Here is a 17,559-nt window from a genome sequence, read left to right as displayed (position 1 = left end):
CTCTCTCTCTCTCTCTCTCTCTCTCTCTCTCTCTCTCTCTCTCTCTCCCTCTCTCTCCCCCTCCCTCCTATCTTTTTAGATTAAACAAGACTCTCTGGATTGAATTCTGAGATGCTGATAGGGCACTGCTGAATCTAAACTCTGTGTGTGTGTCTTGGCAGTCTCAGCTTTGTTTTTAGTTATCTGACTTGCCAAGAAGAGCCCGACTCTCCCTCTACCACCCCTTTGGTGCTGATATTTCAAAAAATACTCATTACCATGTGTACCTTCCCTGGCGCTATTCCCTTCCTGCCCCCACAAGGATAGCACAATGGGCCACTCCTTGATTTTCTTATAGATTATTACATCAGTAGAATGGGGTAGTGGACAGGGCACCATGTTTGCGGTTAAAAGACCTGAATATGAGTCTTCTCACTATTACTGCTTACCTGTTTAACTTGAAGTCATCTCACCCTCTATGGGTCCAAGCTTTCTGGTATGTAAAATGAATGGGTTGTACTAGGTGACCCTGAGGTCCCTTTCTTTTGAGATCTGAAATCCTTGATTGCCTAAGACCCCCGGAATTATGTATTGACTCCAATCCCCCAGCAATATGCCTTTTAAGATTTTCTGTCCCCATTTAAAATTTGTCCTCTTTTTCTTCACATTAGAACAACCCTTAGCTCAGAGGGGTTCTCTCAGTCAGTTATCAGGGCAGAAAAGTATCAGAGAAGCATATTTTAAGATGTTAATATGGACAATAGCTTAATGTGCTACTTGTGAGATGGGTGTTGCATTTTGGAAAAGAATGCTTAAAAAATTCAGTGGTGTCAACTCAGAGAAATGACTTTTTAATGGTGGAATTTCAGGTACTGTGGCAGATAGGTAAAGGAGACTGTTTGGGGAAAGAGGGGTCTTCCTGGCACCCCAAAGATAATTGTGCAGAAAACAGCCTATGGGGTTGTCTCTGCCCATTCTAATCTTCCATATACTAAATAATAATAGTGATAACAATAGCAAGCATTTCTAGGTCTGCAAAGTGGTTTATAAATATTTATTATTGCATTTGATCTTCACAAAAACCCTGACAGGTAGGTGCTATTATTATCCCCATTTTACAAATGAAGAAATGGAAGGAGGTAGAGGTTAAGTGACCTGCCCAACCTAAGACGCAGGAAGTGAGTGAGTCTTGATTTGAACTTGGGTCTTCCTGATCCCAGGTCCAAGACACTATCCATTGTACCACCTGGCTGTCTATCATTCTCAGTGGGACAAGAATTAGAATCCAATGAGTAGATGTGTCTGAATGACTTTGCTTTTGACTATAGAGGTCAAGGGAGATAGATAAATTCAAGGAATTCATCATGCAGACCAGAAAAGGGGATTTCCTGGCTTCTAAATAAGTGGCTTGTCTAGGGTCACATGGCAATAATAGGTAACTGAGACTGGGACTGGAACCCAGGCACTATAACTTCTCACTCAATATTTTTTTACCATTTCATACTCTTCCTTCTAAGGTTTATAAGACTTGTCAAATTCCTTCAAGAAAGTGTCCTTTTATTACGTCAAAAATCTCCCGTGGAGCCTAGTAGAAGAGGAATTGGAAAGGTTATGCTGGTAAGTGCTTAAAGACTGGCTCCCTGGGGGGAAAATGGATGCAGGACACTTTTTTGTTGTTGTTGAGGCAATTGGAGTTAAGTGACTTGTTCAGGGTCATACAACTAATAAGTATCTGAGGTAAGCCTGGCTCCTATCTCCTCCTCCACTCTATTCACTGCCCTACCTCAATGACTCTCAGAACACACTTTTAAGTTTCATCTAGATTATTAACACCTTCATCACTTTCTTAAATTCAGACAACCAACAAAAAATACATCAAATCCTGATTTGTAATATTTGCCAATTTCTGAGGTGTAAATCCTCACACTGAAAATTTAACAATTGGATTCTATTTTAACTGACTCCAGCACCTACCTTCCTGGGAGGAGGGAAATTTTTCCTTTTTTCCTCACTTTCTACTAGCAGAAGGTGAGTAGGAGGAAGGCAGAGCAAAATAAAGAGGACTGAGCCAAAAAGAATCCTTGTTCATCTAATAGCAGCAGCAGCAACAACAACAAAATAATATGACCGAATCACATAGATTTGTTTGTGGAAGAGGATGGGTTTTTGTGATGAAAATTCAAGACCTGGTCATCTCCAGCAGAAATAATAGAAAGAACCCAGACTTAGTGATCCATATAGATTATGCAGGAAATATCAGATACTATGCCATATTTCGATGGAAGATTTGGCACTTTCTGAATACCTCAAAATATATGATCTGATGACTAGAATTCGATATCAGAAGCTAACAGGACAAATCCCTATATTACACCTACAGAGCTCACAACATCTGGAGAATTTAACCATAAATGGTACTGTACCACACCATCTTTACAGACTGAACTGTTGCCCATAATTTCTCAGGTATAATTTTGATTCATAAAAGAGGTAGAGATAGGGAATAAGCATTTATTATGTGTCCAATATAAGCCAAGCACTGTGCTAAGTGCTTTACAAATATTATTTCATTTGATTAAAAAAACTTACATAATATTTTAATAGATGTCACTATATCATAATCTCTAAACTACATGGAACAAAAAGCATCTTCCTACCTTCATCAGGTGGGAATATATCTCTATTGAATCAATCGTAGGCTTTAGACTGAGTTTGGGAAAAGGTCCTTGATCAATTCAGATGTCTTTGAAAGGCATTAAATGAACCGAATTACACAGGAAGTGTGGTCAGACTAATTGAGGAAACTTGGTCATGCCCCATTGGCTGTCTATAAAATAGCTGACCATTACAGAACTCAGAGATTTGAGTGAGTGTCTGGTGGTGAAGAGACAGATCTAGCTATCTTGGAGAAAGAAACAGCTGCTTCAGAGGACAAAGCCCGAGCCTCTCTCTCAGTCTCCTCCCACTTCACCCTTGGTCAGAGAAGGACCTCATCAATTTCAGAGGGCCAGAGAAATTGAACTCTTTTACTGCTTTTAGTACTAGCCACATCCCTAGGATAGCAACGATTGACAACGATGTTTGCATCAGGAGCCTAGGAAAGCTGGGACATGATAAGGAAAGGCAGATTCAAGATCCTTCAAACAGCCTAGTAGAAAAAGTGAAATTATAACTAAGTGGAATTATCTAAGTCATATATGATGGAGTTCACTACACTGCCCTAATCACAGTTTCCTCTTATATTTGCATACACATACACACACACACACATATAAAAGACATTGGGGAAAACAAAAGCAAGAATGAGAGTCTCTACTATCCAAGGGCTTACAACAGATGGGAAATAGCACATACATAGATGAATAATTATTTAGGGGGTTGATCAACTTGATCAGCTTACAGAGAGTTTTTAAACCATTGAAATTTTGATAATGTCTCCCAGTGAACATTTTGTGGATTAATTAGAGTCCAAGATCTTGACTTGGGCTGTTTTGAGTTGTAGCTACCTTTTGTGGTAGGCCTATAAAAAAAGAGTTTTCTGACCAGAGATCAGAACAGGCTTTAGTCCCCATGGGGGTCCCTATGCACTGGCATAGCCTCCCTGCCCCCTAGAAATGGCAGTATCATATTCTAAGGAGTAGCAGCATTTGGGACAGGGTCCTGGAGCCCACCTGCAGTTTATGTCCCTTGCCCAGTGAGTCCTAGGTGACCCCCAGACCTAACTGTAACCTCTGTAGGTCAAATCCCAAATGCCAAGTTTGGACCAAACTGGATTCCTTTGCATCTTTCCCCATTTCCACCTATCTAAATCCTCCCTCTTCATCAAGGCTCCCTTCTTCCATATAGTCTTCCCTGATTTCCCCAGAGGTCCTGTAGCTTATATTTATTTAATGAATTTTCACGTTCTAATTTGTATAATTTGTTGAGTCCTTGTCTTATCTTCCCCATACTTCCCTATAAGTAAGTTGCTATCTCCTCGAGGGCAGAACTCCTATCTTACTCAGTGCTGTACACAGAGTGCCTAGCTTGGAGTAGAACTCAGTAAAAGTTTATTAAACTAAGTGTCTGCCCTTTTTAGGGTCATCTCTAGTATAAAGAATGCTGGGGAGAGTGGGGGAGTTCTAAAGTGGATGCAAACTTTGGAGGTAGCTGTAAACACTCCTCAGCAACCTATAGAAGGGATTGCAGTTTTTAGTGTGACAGCCCTTCCTCCCAACCCTCAGGATCGCACTGGTCTCCTGTACACTCTCAGAGGACTAGGTATGATCTGAGCTAACCCAGGTTTAAGACCAACTTGATGGTTCTTCTGTGGACTACAGATCAAAGCCAAATCAGCTTCTTGGTATGGGGAGAAAGGGTCTGGCCTTTACATTTTGCTCAGTTCCATCCAAAGGAGCTTCACCTGCCCATCTGTCTGTCCAGATAGGCGTGTGTCTGCCTGCCAGTGTTTCATCTGCAGATGGGCTCCCTGTCTCTCATTTTTCCCTTTTAAAATTCCAGAACCATGACGTGTCCTTCAGAAAGGAAGAATTATTTATGCCTGTGGCATAAATAAATCCGAGAATCATTTGCAATAACACTAAACACATACCTGTTTGACAGAGAGCACTCTGGGAATAAAGAAAAACAAAAACAAAAGCCATACAGAAACAAAAATGAAATGAGTTTATTGAAGAACATTGATGTCATATCATTGGATTTGGAAGGAGAAAGGAAAAAAAAGATGAAGGATGATTTCCTGGAACTGACCTGGTTTTGGTGGTTTTCTTTTTCTTGGTGACAGGGGACCTGCCTGTTGGGCCTTGCTTTTTCTGTGATCACTTAAGAAGGAAAAAGAGAAAAAAAAAAAAGAACCTACCCCAGGCTCTCCCTGTGTGGGAGAAAAAAGAGACACACACTGCAATGGAGGTTAGCCAGTGGGAGTGTTTGGACGACCACCAGGGCATGAGACAAAGGTATGCATATAGAATGCTTTCATGTTGACTTCCTCGGTTCCAGGAATATTACAGCTGCCAATCAATCTTGTCAGGGTTAATACAGGTTAATACAATTAGCACCTTTTGAGAAGGAAACTAGAGACCCCAAAGATGTCTTTGCCTGGATCAGACTACCTCAGTGGGCCTCACTTTGTTTCTTAAGATCCTGAGGTGAAAGATATTCTAGAAATAGAAAATAAAGTAAAAAGTCATGAATTTAGACCAAACTGCAAGATGGGGCAGAGTTGGCCTTGGGCTGAGCCACACATCCCCGGGATCTCTGAAAATCCTTTCCTAAGTAGCTTTCACCCAATCCTTTCACCCCACCCCCAACCACTACTTCCAAGTTCCTGGGGTTAGGTGTGGGGTGAACAGGTAAAAAAAATGCATTTCGATTACTTTCAAAGACAAAAAGTACCCCAAATTACCATTACAAATATTGCCTACTAGATAAGAATCATTTGTAATTAACACATCTATTATATCCGGGTAGGTAGCAATGCACTTGTTTTAAAAGTTCTGACAATCTGTACTATTGTTATCACTATTAATTGTCTTATTAAGCCCCCCCCCCTTTATATGTTGTATATACTAAGAACTTAGAAAGGTTTCCTGAACTGAATTAAAATGAATAATGTAAACAAACTTCAACCTGCCTTAGTCCACCCAACCAGGATCTCTGAACTGGTGAGATCAGAGTTAATGAAGTTTAAACTGTATTCCCCTTGTCACATGAGCTCTCCTTTCTTTGAATAGTTTTAGGTTGCTCAATTTTGGAAGAAACTGCTGTGAGCATGAACAAAAACTCCACTGGTTCTGCCCTGAGCTCATCCATCACTCATAAGAAATTTATTAAGTTGTAGGGAGACAAATCGAGGGTAGTTCGGGAGGATCTTGAAACCCTGTCTCCTGTCTGATTGTGCAATCCATAGAAAGGACACCATTAATCAGTCACGGCTTAGGCTGCAGAGCAACAAGGAGGAAACCATCCAGCCAAACTTGTTGGGCCTCGAACAACAGTCACTGGGCTCTAGGGCCAGGGAGCACTAGGACCTTTTAACCTCATCCTCAGTAAAGCCAATATACAAAGATGTCCCAGAGTAAAATATACACATATTTATGTCTCTTAAAGAAATAACACATATTTTCATAGAATGGTGGAGCTGAGAAGTACTTAGAGATAATCTAGACTAATGCCCTGATTTTACAAATGAACTTAGAGAAGGGGTGGGAATGGAGAGAAAGGAGCAAGCATTTATTAAACCCCTACTATGTGCCAGGCTCTGTGTTAAGGGCTTTATAGATATTATCTCATTTGATCCTCAGAACAACCTTGGAAGATAGATAGGTGATATTGATGAGGAATGGGAAAAAGGACGAGGGTCATGCATTCAACATCAATATTATTATCACCTTTCTACAACTGAAGATGGAAGCTAAGTCAGTTGTCCATAATCACTTAGCTAGTAAGTAAGTATCTGAGGCCAGATTTGAACTCAAGTCTATGCTGCTCCAGGCCTAACCTGGAGAATGCCACTTAGTTACCTAGATGGGGAAACATGGAACCCAAGAGCTGAAATGACTTGTCTGTGATTATTGTAGCTAATTTATGAGAGACCAGGGACTTCCCAGTACAGTGCCCTTTCCCTTACACCATGCTATCTCCACTTCGAACAGAATCTAAGAACAATTCCAGACTGCCTACACCTCCAGGACTACCCAGACTTTTTGCTATTTTGCTATTTCCATTTGGATAGGCTTGGTTGTTTTGTTGGAGATTTAGATTCATATCCATTTGTATTTACATACTCCCTCTCTGCCAAGATGTTTAAAGAGATGGGTTCATATCAACTCCTTGCCTTTCTAATTCACCAGCATGGATCATAGCATTATGAGATCACAGATTTAGAGCTAGAAAGAACCTTAGAGATCATCTAACCCAATCCCCTCATTTTACAGATGGGGAAACTGAGGCCCAGAGAGATTAATTGGTTTGCCCAAGGACAGACAGAAAGTGAATGGTATGATTGGTCAACTTGCATTCTATATAGGAGAATAATCAGAGTTAGTGAAAGGGCATTCCCACTCTCCATTCCCCTATATGGCTCATAGGTCACTACCATTTGGATATACAATAAGTAGTTGATCTTAAAACAGGACACCAATGTCTCAGGAACAAAAACCTCACCAGTCTCTCAGGAACAAAACCTGTCTTTATGTTATGTGAGTTCAGGGAGGGCTTTACTAATCACTCGTGGAAGTTGCAAGCTTTTAGTGTGGAGATGGCCATAAAGCTGAGTTGAAGATAAGGAGAAGTAAAAATTCTCCCTTTTAGTCCCTCATGGAAATCCTTGTGACTTGGCTGTCAGAGATGATGCATTTAAGCTGAGGGAAATCCAAATGGATTTGACCTATAGGGTTATTGTGATTTTACCAAAGGTACTATCTGCTTAGTACTACCAGCAGTGGGGAACCTGTGTCCTTGAGGCCACATGTGGCCTTCTAGGTCCTTACATGTGGCCTTTTTACCGAGTCCAAGTTTTACAGGACAAATTCTTTTATTAAGGGAATTTGTGTCACACTTAAGGACTTAGAGGGCCACATGTGACCTTGAGGCCAAAGGTTCCTCACTTCTGTACCAACAGAATAATAATAACCACTTATACAATACTTTACAATTTATGGAGCACTGTCCCTATAACAACTATGTGAAGTAGGCAATTGATGTAATATTAGCCCCCCATACATACTTTTTTTTTTTTTGGTCTAGACCTGTAATTTGATTAGTGTTAGGGAACTCTTGCCTTTTACACAGATTAGCAATTGATTTGTAGCTCAGAGGCTTAGAGAGATGCCTGGGGGCACTGAGAACTTAGTAGTAAAAATAATAACTGACATTTACATATCATTTTAAGGTTTGCAAGGCATTTTGCTTACATTAGCTCCTTTAATTTAATGGATTGTAGTTACACAACTGGTATGTGTCACAGGCAGCACTTGGAGCCAGGGCTCCTAGACTCTGAAGTCTGTTTTCTATTCATTACTTTAGGCTCCCTCTCATTTAATTATCACCACTTTCAAAATGGTGAAATGGAGGCGGTTCAGTGGAGAGAAGAGATAAAAGCCAAGAGAAATCCTCATGGATTATGGCTGAATCATGTCTTCTGTTTGCATTAGGGCTTTGGCAGGCCTCTGCTAATTGTAGAGCAATCATAGTACTATAAATTGGGAAACATTTGGGAAAGTTCCCAAGAAAGATGGGAAAGCCCATTAGATAATAATTTATGTATATTGTCCATGTCTACAGCTGTATATATCTGTATCTATAGTTAAGATATTTCTCATTTTGACATCTTAGTAAATTTTTGTGTTAAAAACTTAATTATATCTACTGTTTGAATGTTTGTGGGAAGGTTCATGGGTTAATAATAGAGTTAGAAGTAGCCACCCATAGGGTACCCTAAAATCTGAGTTAGCGCCCAACCCACCACAGTCATGTGCCACATTGGGGGGATATACCAGGGAATGTGCTACAAATGTATTTACTCAGAGACTTTTCAGTTCTGATTGAAGACTTTAAATTCAAAGTGCAGGATAAAAGAGAAGACTGACCATACTTCTGCCAAATCAGAGGCCACACAGTTTATAAGAGAGGAAGAATAGTATCAGTGCAAATGACAAAAACTTCTCAGGAAATAAAATCGAATAAAACAAATCACCTAAGAAAAGTAGGGTTGAACTAGAGATCTGAAAGCAAAGAGATAATTTAATCTCATAAGTATTGCTGAAACTTGATGGAGTATATGATTTTTGACTAAATATGGTTATGGAAAGAAATGCCTTATTTAAAAGGAAAAGATTAGATAAAAGAGGCAGCAGAATAGCATTGTATATATAAAACTGTATTTGGATGTGGAGGAGAGGAGAAGTTGATCAAGAGACTCAAGAACAATATATTTCTCCCAGCTCAGAAGATGAAATTACAGAAAGGGGTTAATAAAACAGACAGGGCAACAACTGGGTGGCCAGGCCTGGAGTCAGGAAGACCTCAGTTCAAATCCAGCTTCAGACACTTACTAACTGTGTGACCCTGGGCAAGTCATTTAACCCCATTTATATTAGTTTCCTCAACTGTAAAATGAGCTGGAGAAGAAAATGGCAAAGTGCTCGAGTGTCTTTGCCAAGAAAACCCCAAATGGGGTCATGAAGAGTTGGACATTGACCGAAATGGCTGAACAAAGGGAGACAAAGAGGTGTTAAACCTTCTCTGGAGCTCACTGCTTTCCCTGTGATATTATCTTCCATCTAGTCTTTATATACCTTGTATGTACATAGTTCATAGAGCTGTTCCATTTTTGTTTAATTTGTTCCTTTTGAATAAGGAATATCCTTTCAGAGTGCTGAACTCGGAACCACAGGACCTGAGTTCAAATTCCTGCTTTGTCACTTAATCCCTGTGTGACTCTAGGCAAGTAATTTAATATCACTAAGCCTCAGTTTCCTCATCTGTAAAATGAGGAGTTGGACTAGATGATCTTGAAAGCTCCTTCCTTCCAGCTTTAAATCTGTGATGCTACATCCAGGAGTATGCTGGGGTCAGCCTGAACTGCTGGTGACAGCTTGTTGTTAAATTTTCAGTGTGATTATTTATACCTTGGAAATCAAGAAAGGCTACGAATCAGAACTTGATTTATTATTTTGTTGATTATATAGACCTAAGAAAGGGATGGAGAAATTGTTAATAAAGCAGATTAAACTTTAAAGAGTGTAGTGTAAACTTTTTTTCCCCATGAAAAGATGATTGTTAAACATTTAGCAACAACCCCCTGGTTACATTCCACTGAATCCCAATAGCTAGGAAACTTCCTGTTTAATCTCTAGTTTTTGTTTATTTATTGTTCATATCCTCTCTCTGCATTTGTGTGTATACATCAGAGGCCACCAGTATTATTACCAGAGATTGTCTCCCATGAATTACTGGACACCTTCACTGTTAGTCATCTCAATACATCTACCACACTGCTGCTTCTATGACAAATCTTTTATTCACTCCTCAGATAACTGGATGAGGCTTGAAGAATTAAAACTTCAGTCAAATCCTATCACTTTCCTTCAGAACAGGCCTCTGCTTGGTTCCTCTGTCTATAGTATCTTATTACTGAAGTAAACTTTGGATAGCTTAGCAAAAGCTACTGTACCATCTTAACTATCTTCAAATAGGACTTTCTTTGCCCAGAAGGTTGATACCAAAAGAAAAATACCCCTCTTTAATAAAGATCTGTTCATTTGGATCCCCAAACTTGTATCACAATAGACCAGTGTCTTTCTTCTCTGTTGTCTGTAAAAAACAAAAGGTGTTCATCAAGGTAAGTAATTGTTAATCAATTGTAATGTGGTCCTGGCACAGAACACAAGGACTCTGGGACGTGGGCTGTCTGTGGGTACACATGTACTTTCTGTGTGCCTGGAGCCTGTGAAAGGGTTGCTGCCCTCCTGTCTCTGTGCTGACTGAAGAAGGATGCCACTTCAATGAGAGAAACTGTTGATACTAGAATTGTGTGTCATGGGACACTTGGTGGTGGTCAGGGGTCCTGACCCTGGCCAGCTAATAGACAGCAAGAGGATTAAGCTGTCTCAAAATTGTTGCTGCTCTGCTACTAGCAATAAATAATGCTAAACAATGGCCAAAAGTGATCCTATTTTGGAATGGAGTGAAAGTCATTGGAATATATAGTAGGAGATCAAAGTATGACATTTTCAGATCCAAACTAAACCCAGTCAAACCAACCACTCTGTCACTTTAGTCTCCTTCTAAACATTTCCCTTGAGTCAAGACACCTACAGAGCACCAGGCTGGGGGGTTTACCAGTGGGTGGTCACCCTTTGTTGTCACCCAGATCCTAAACCACTTAGGGAATGTGGCAGGGAGAGATAGTAAGCACCCTGACTTCTGTGGCTGCCACTGCTAATTTCCAGGAGTCATCTAAGGGACTGAAGAGACCCAGAAGGGAGGTGTGGAGGAAGTCCAACCTAAGGTCTCTTAGTTAACTCTCTTCAGTTAGCAGACATAGTGAAATTGTGAACAGCTTTCATAAGCATTGCAGCACTAGGTAATTTTGAACTGAGGTCATGATTCTCCAGGTTCCCTACTGCCTAACCCTGCTAGCATTTTACTCTTTAAGCTGGCTCAGGCATCCTGTAAATTAAATGCTTATAGTTCCATCTAGGACAAAGATGAAGAATGGAAAATTTGGGGAGTTAAAGAATGGGAAATTTTGACTTTGATACCAAATGTTATGATTTGTGAACCTCTACATATAACACACTATCTATATGGATAAAAATAATTGAGTTAATATGTGAAATGTACATGATGGGGGCAGCTAGGGGATGCAGTGGATAGAGCACTGCCCTGGAGTCAGAAGGACCTGAGTTCAAATCTGGTCTTAGACACTCGATAGCTGTGTGACCCTGGGCAAGTCACTTAACCTCAGTTACCCCTCCCCCCCAAAAGTAAAGAAATATAGATGTGCATGGATGTAGGAGGGTGGCAATGATGCCTACCTTCTCATAGCTGACAAAGAGGAAGTACAAACATGGCTTCTTTGTCTTCAAATTTAATATCATATTCAGGGGGTAATTGGGTTTTGCCCATCTTCCAAGGGATGTGAGCTGTTGGAAGGAGTAGAGAAAAAGAAGTTGGAAATCAGATGCTCCACATGCTGGAATGGTGCTCCTTTTACTCTTAACCATCAGAAAGCATTTGCCTGGTCTTCTATTTCAATCATGAGCTTAGACCTGAATTATTGAATAGAATGGGAAAACATCTATTTAGCATGTACTATGTGATAAATACTATAAGTGTTGGGGATATAAATACAAAAGCAAGATAGTCACTGTTCTTTAAGGGCAATTGGGGTTAAGTGACTTGCCCAAGGTCACATAGCTAGTAAGTGTTAAATATCTGAGGCTGGATTTGAACTCAGGTCCTCCTGACTCCAGGGCCTGTGCTCTATTCACTGCACCACCTAGCCACCCCAATAGTCACTGTTCTTAGGTAGCTTACATTTTAATAGTGAGAGACAACAACATATAAAAGGGAATGAAGACCAGGGAAGAATATTTTGGTCCTGTGAGTCAGATACAATGGACGGAAGGAAGCAAAAAAGAAAGGAAGGAAGAAGCATTTATCAAGCACCTACTATGTACAGGAGCCATGCTAAGCACTTTACAAATATTATCTCATCTATCCTCACAATAACCCTGGGAGGTAGGCACTATTATCCCAATTTTACAGTTGAAGAAACTAAAGCAAATGGAGGTTAAGTGACCTATCTAATAAGTGTCTGAGGCTAGATGCCTGAATCTAGGCCCAATATTCTATCCATTGCAACACTGAACTTCCTCATTGGATGTTAGGTAAAACCAGAGGGAAATCAATGGACGGGCCCTTTCCAAAGGCAATGATCACATTGATTTAATTATAGTTTCCAGAGTACAGGAGGTGGAGTCAGGGAGGAGAATAACTATGGGGGGGGGGAGAGGAGGAAGGAGTAGGGCAAACAACAAGGAGATAATGAAGATGGACGGTAGAAGCATGGTTTAGCAGTCCAGGGAATATACAAGAAATAATGGACAGAGTAAGTTTGTGTTCACTGACTCACTGGTTAGAACAGATCTGTGCCAGGGCAGGAGTTCCAAAAATGGTTAGATTTTAGCATCCACAGAATTGATTCTGGAGATTTGGTCATCCTGGGATGCCAGAAGATAGCCAGAGTGGATGGCTATCAGAAAGATTATTGCAACTTTCAGTTTGTTCAGCTTTTTCTTCTTCTAATGCATTTTACATGCAACTACTTGAATTATCTTCCTCTGCTACCATTTTAATACTACTACCTCCCTACTTAATAGTATATCATGGCTCCCTTTTGCCTCTCAGGTTAAATCAAAATGTCTAGCCTTCTTTCCCCCGTTTTTATTGTCTTCTCATCCTGCCCAATTAATCTTTTGTTACTTCAATCTGGGAAAGGACTTCTGCACTTCCTTTCATAATGGAATTGATTAGAGGATCAGTGATGATTGATAGGTTCCCAAAACCTGAGACTGCCTCCAAGATGATTGGTGACTAAGATTTATATGGATGAACAAACTAAAATAGTTTCCCTTTTCCCTATAAAAATTAGCTATGAAATGACTTGGTTAAGAACACTTTTTTTGTGTGTGTGTGTGAGGAAGAGAAAGGGATAGTTCTCCTCCTCCTTCTTCCTCTCCAAGAGCAGAAAATGGTGGCTTGAAGGAAATGAATGTGATAAGACTGAAAATGAAACTCCTGGACCTCTCATTCCTGACCACCTTCTTCTATTTTTCTGTTTCTTTTTCTAAGCCCAGGTCAGAGACTAGAGACCTGTAAGGGTTATGGGATTTAAAGATCTTCCATGCCCCATTTGACGTGCTGACGTAGCAGGAAGGGGCGGAGCAAGAGAAAGCGAAAGCCAGAGAAAGCGAAAGCCAAGCTAGCGTTCCTGCGGTGGCTGGCGGTGGTGCCGTGGGGGGGGGGAGGCAGCAGAGGCAGCGGCAGCGCGAAGTCCTTTTTGAGTTAGGACTGCTAAGGACTTTCTGCTAAGGACTCCTGCTGAGGACTGCCAAAGGCCGGAGCTGCTGGGAGCTTGCTTCCAGGACGCTGGGTGGTTGCTGTGCGTGGGGAGAGGAGGACTTTTGCCTGAGGTAGCCTGTTCTGTTTTAAAGGATTGAAAATGTGGGTGCTTTCTACTTTATCTATCTGTGCCAATATCATAACTACTCTGATGGCTTTCACTTTCTGGTTTTGGGACTCAGTCTTTTGGTATCTTAATAAATTTTCTAGTTTATTTCCCCATATGGCAAGCATGACGTATTTTGTGATGGATAATTATATCAGCATATTTGTAATCTCTATAGGCATTGTGAATATGGCATTGCTGATACAAGACCCTAAACAGACTTTTTCTGGTTAAGTTTATCCCAGGTATGAGAATTCTCAAGATACTCAGAGTTCCCAAGAGTTTGAGGGTTTGGGTACTGGACCCCCTACAAAAAGGTGATTTCCTTAAAAATTACAGTTTTTGAAGAAGGAAGAGGACAAGCCACCTAATTCCTTGGAAGTATATCCTTTCAGCTGAAGGGCTGAAGAATAATATTTGGGCCACGAGCCATTTCAACTGTGTAAGGTGCATCTGAAGGTCAACACTGATGCAGTTAGAGGACTGAGAAAAAGGGGAAATCTAAGCATAGTCTGACCCTATGATTCTGGGAAAACAGATTTCAAAAGCTTCAGAGCAAAGATAAGTATGATTCTCTTCCATCCTATCTCAGATAGCTGCCTCTTTTATTCCCACTCTCTCACTTATCTTCAATCTCTCCCTATCTATTGGCTGCTTCCCTACTGCCTACAATCACACTCATGCCTCCTCCGTTCTCAAAAATGCTTTCTTGATCTGTCTATCCCTGCTAGTTATTATCCTGTATCTCTCCTCCCTTTTGTGGCTAAACTTTTTTTTCACTTAATATTATTTTTTCCCAATTACACATAAAGATAGTTTTCAACATTCATTTTTGTAAGATTTTTCTCCCTTCTTCCCTCCATCCTCCCTAAGATAGCAAGTAATCTGATATAAGTTATATGTGTGCAATCATGTTAAACATATTTCCACATTAACCATACTGTGAAAGAAGAATCAGAACAAAAGGGAAAAAACACAAGAAAGAAAAAGCAAAAAAACAAAAAAAAATAGTATGCTTTTATCTGCATTCAGACTCCATAGTTCTTTCTCTGGATGTAGATAGCATTTTCCATCATGAGTCTTTTGGAATTGTCTTAGATCATTGTATTGCTGAGAAAAGCTAAGTCTGTCATAGCTGATCATCACACAATGTTGCTGTAATCATATATAATGTTCTCCTGGTTCTGCTCATTTTGCTCAGCATCAAATTATGTAATCTTTCCAGGTTTCTCTGAAATCCACCTGCTCATCATTTCTTATAGAATAATAATATTCCATTACATTCATATACTACAACTTGTTCAGCCATTCCTCAATTGATGGGCATCCCCTCAATTTCCAATTCTTTATGTGGCCAACCTTCTTGAGAAGGCTATCAACTATTGGTGCTTCCTCTTCCTTTCCTCTCACCCTTTTAGTAACCCTTTACAATCTGGCTTCTGACTTTATATTGTACTGAAAATTCTCTCTCCATGGTTACCAATGATCTCTTATTTTCCAAATCTAATGGCCTTTCCTTAATCTTTACCCTTCTTGTTCTTTCTACAAACTTTAATATTCTCTTTGATACTCTCTTCTCTCTAGGTTTTCATGAACACTGCTCTCTCCTGACTGTCCTCCTACCTATATGACTGAATCTTCTACTATATTTTCATACAGATCAGGCTTACTAACTGTGGCTGTCCCACAGACTCTTTTCTGGACTCTCTTCTCTTAACCCTCTATACTATTTCATTTGGTAATCTCATCAGCTCCTATGAATTCAATGATCATTTCTATACAGGTAATTCTCTGTTCTATTTACTTAGTCCTAACCTCTCTCTTGAACTCCAATCAACATCACAAGGGCCTATTGGACATTTTGAACTAAATGTCTTGCAAGCATCTCAAATGAAAAATGCTCCAAATTGAACTCTATCTCCCTCCTCCTCAATTCTCCCCTTCCTAACTTCCCTTTTATTATTGAGGATACCACGTCCTCCCAGTCTTCCAGGCTCATGACCTAGGTATCATTCTCAATTCCTTTCTCTCTATATACCCCCCCATATCCAATCAGTTGCCAAGTCCTGTTGTTTCTGTCTTCTTAATATCTCTCATATACTCCCTACTTCTCTCCTTTGACACTAACGTAGGTCTGCCCTAGTCAATCCACAGTGTAGACCACAATGACTTTCACTTGGATTATTCCACAGCCTTCTAGTTGATCTTTCTGCCTTGTCTCTCCCCACTCTAATCCATTCTCCATTCTTTTAACAAGGGGATCTTCTTGAAGTACAGGATTGACCATATCATCCCCCTACTCAATAAATTCTGGTGGTTCCCTATTCTCTCCAGGATCAAATATAAAATCCTGTCTGTCTTGTAAAGCCCTTTACAATCTTGCTGCTTCCTACCTTTCCAGTCTTCATAAAGCTTCTTCCCTGCCCATATACTCTGTGGCATGGTGACACTGACCTTCTTGTTGTTCCTTGACTAAGATATTCCATCTCCTAAATCTATGCATTTTTACCATCTATGCCTCATCCTTGTAATTATGTCCTCCTCCTGGCTTCCCTGGCTTCCTTCAAGCTTCAGTTAAAGACCTACATTTTGTAAAAAGCATTTGCCAGTCCCTTTTAATCTCAATGCTTTTTTCTCTGAGATTATCTCCAGTTTATATGGTATATATCCTGCTTTTACATAACTATTTGTGTGTTATCTCCCCCTTAGATTGACAATTGCTTTGGAGTAGGGGCTGATTTGGTTTTGTTTTGGCCTTTCTTTGTATCTCTAGCATGTAGTAGGAACTTAAATGCATACTGACTTGACTAAAATGCTACAGATAAACTCCTATGAAATGGAAGATGCTCAATAATGAAATTCTGAAGACATGAAAGAAACAATTCCACTGAAAAGGGAAAAATGAAATTTGTCTGAAGAGACCCAAGTGGAACTATAGGGAATTCACTAACCAACTTAGATTTTTCAAAGAAATATATAGAAAATGTAAGTCTAGGAATGAATGTGTAATGGTCCTGTAAAACAGTATCAGGTATACTAAAGCTCAAAATGAATTGAAATTGTCCATGGAAGATAAGGAGAGCAAAAGAGTTTGGAGTTGTGTATTTTTTTTAAAAAAAGCAATATCAGGAGAAAAGGGAGGACCAAAGAAGGGATCTTTGTTTGGGGAGGGATGGGACAAAAATAACTGACAATAGAGAGAAGGCAGAGTTACTCAATTTTGTTCTTTTTTTTTTCAAGCCAAGGAGGATAACTTTGGCAGTGAAAATGACAGAATAAAAAATGTCCAGAAGAGAGTTGATATGTGATATATGATATAAGGATCTAGTAAGAGAGAACTCAGCTGTCCTTGATGAATTCAAGTCACTTGACCCAGGCAACCTTTAGCCTTGAGTACTGAAAGAGCTGATGTTTTAATTACTGAACCACTGTCAGTAATATGGGGAAAAGAATGGAAAATAGGAGGGGTCCCACAAGAATGGAGATGAATAAAATGTTGTCTTGATTTTAAAAAAAAGGGAAGAGAAAAGAGTCTGGAAACTATATCCTGGTGATTTCAATTCCTGAAGAAATTCTGGAACAGATAATTGAAATGATGGTTGGCATATATCTAAGAAAGGGAACAGGTACTTACAAAGAGCCAGCATGGTTTTACTAACAGGGTCATGCCAGACTAGACTTATTACCTTTTATGACAAGATTACTTGTAGATGATGTAGGAATATGACGGCTATAGGTCACTTAGACTTTTAGCAAAGCTTTTGATAAAGTATATTATACTTGTAGAGAAAATGGAGAGGTCTATGTATATATTTGGAAAAGGAGGTGGAAAAGTCTGGAATTGC

The 17,559-nt window shown here is 39.9% G+C and overlaps 2 long non-coding RNA genes across 4 annotated transcripts in view; one reads left to right on the top strand and one right to left on the bottom strand.

Annotated features, from left to right (window-relative positions):
- LOC138143640 (uncharacterized) overlaps window positions 1-17,559 on the top strand; it is a 288,388-nt gene that overhangs the window by 46,181 nt on the left and 224,648 nt on the right. For all 3 annotated transcript variants that reach the window (XR_011163763.1, XR_011163764.1, XR_011163765.1), the window contains exons 2-3: window positions 1,497-1,596; window positions 4,763-4,934. This is a non-coding gene — a long non-coding RNA (uncharacterized lncRNA). The remainder of the gene's footprint in view (window positions 1-1,496; window positions 1,597-4,762; window positions 4,935-17,559) is intronic.
- LOC138143591 (uncharacterized) overlaps window positions 11,520-17,559 on the bottom strand; it is a 45,751-nt gene continuing 39,711 nt past the window's right edge. The window contains exon 3 of the long non-coding RNA XR_011163738.1: window positions 11,520-11,627. This is a non-coding gene — a long non-coding RNA (uncharacterized lncRNA). The remainder of the gene's footprint in view (window positions 11,628-17,559) is intronic.

The sequence above is a fragment of the Petaurus breviceps genome, unplaced genomic scaffold, assembly GCF_028583685.1.
Source record: "Petaurus breviceps papuanus isolate PSGF00001 unplaced genomic scaffold, PetGlider_PUasm1.0 90650, whole genome shotgun sequence".
Classification (NCBI taxonomy): Eukaryota; Metazoa; Chordata; class Mammalia; order Diprotodontia; family Petauridae; genus Petaurus; species Petaurus breviceps.
Note: the sequence above shows the minus strand (reverse complement) of the source record. Positions and strands in the feature narration are given on the sequence as shown.